Source organism: Bremia lactucae, linkage group LG16 (assembly GCF_004359215.1).
Source record: "Bremia lactucae strain SF5 linkage group LG16, whole genome shotgun sequence".
NCBI lineage: Eukaryota > Oomycota > Peronosporomycetes > Peronosporales > Peronosporaceae > Bremia > Bremia lactucae.
The window spans coordinates 1,434,979-1,436,526 of NC_090625.1; positions in this window are offsets into that span (position 1 = coordinate 1,434,979).

The window sequence follows — 1,548 nt, forward strand, 5'->3', positions numbered from 1 at the left end:
GGTAGCAAGCTCCACATGTCGACCGCAGATCATCCCCAGACCGATGGCCAAACAGAACGTGCCAATCGGGTCGTGGCGGATGTCTTACGCACTATAGCAACTCCCAAAGAGTGGAGCAAGCAATTGCCCTTTGTGGAGTTCGCTATAAATAACAGTGTCCACGCCAGTACGGGTGAGACACCGTTTTATATTAACGGACTGCGCCATCCTCGGACGCCAGTCTCGTTTGTGCGCAGCCCGAGTCTTAGTGGGGGAGGGCCCCTCACTATGCTCGGTGCGAAAGAGGGACATAGTTTCGTCAATATGACGATGACCCATGAGGGTATCATCTCAAAGACAGAAACTTGCCCTAGTGACCCTGCCAGTTTAGCAGTGGTCAATAAAACTACGCCTTATGACCGACCTCTTGGCGGTATCATAGGCGAGTTTGATGCTAAAAGCGTGAGCGAGGCTCAACGCTTTGTGGATGAGCGATTAGCCATCACACGTAAAGTCCGTGACGCAATGGCAAGCGCACAGGACAAGCAAAAAGAATATGCGGACCGAAATGGTCGCAAAAACAATGAACGCTTTAGAGTGGGTGAAAAAGTACTATTAAGTACTGCTACCCTACCTAAAAATGCAATTTTTGTACTACCTGGGGGTACTACGAAGTTGTTGCCGCGTTTCATTGGGCCCTTTACGGTGGTTGAAGAGGTTGGGGACCTAAATTATAGGCTCACCCTTCCCCCGTATATGAAGATGCACCCTGTATTTTACGTAGGTCGTCTGAAACGGTATGTAGACCCAAATAAGGTCACATATCCCCATCCGTCTAAGAAGACCGATGGCGACGCCGACTGTGAGCCGAGCGTCGTTCGGGTGATGGCGACGCCGACTGTGAGCCGAGCGTCGTTCGGGTGAGGTGGATGGTGGAGGTGAAAAGCTATTGGACCGACCCCTCCCACCACGAACAGGACTTGGAGAGCGAGAATTATCACGCGAGTATCGCGGATCCCTCAGCATTATCCTCTCAAAAAGGGTTTAAGCGAGTCTCTAGGCGTTCATAACCCTGACGAGCCTTCGCTCGGACATCAACAAGATCCGAGGTCAGTCGAGACATGACCCTCGAGATCCGCAATACGTCGTTCAGCAGCGTTTAACGCCTGTGACTGAACGGACAAAGGTAAGGCAGCCGCGATTATTTGGGCGAGATCGCCATTTCTATCGGGCACCGCCTGCTCTAATGGATGCGCGTGGGAATCAACGCTTCCTTGTTGGAAGGTTGCCTGCCCACCTGCGCACAAACGAGACTGGCGTCCGAGGATGGCGCAGTCCGTTAATATAAAACGATGTCTCACCCGTAATGGCGTGGACACTGTTATTTATAGCGAACTCCACAAAGGGCAATTGCTTGCTCCACTCTTTGGGAGTTGCTATAGTGCGTAAGACATCCGCCACGACACGATTGGCACGTTCTGTTTGGCCATCGGTCTGGAGATGATCTGCGGTCGACATGTGGAGCTTGCTACCTAGCAGCTCAAACACATCAATATAATTTTATGAAAA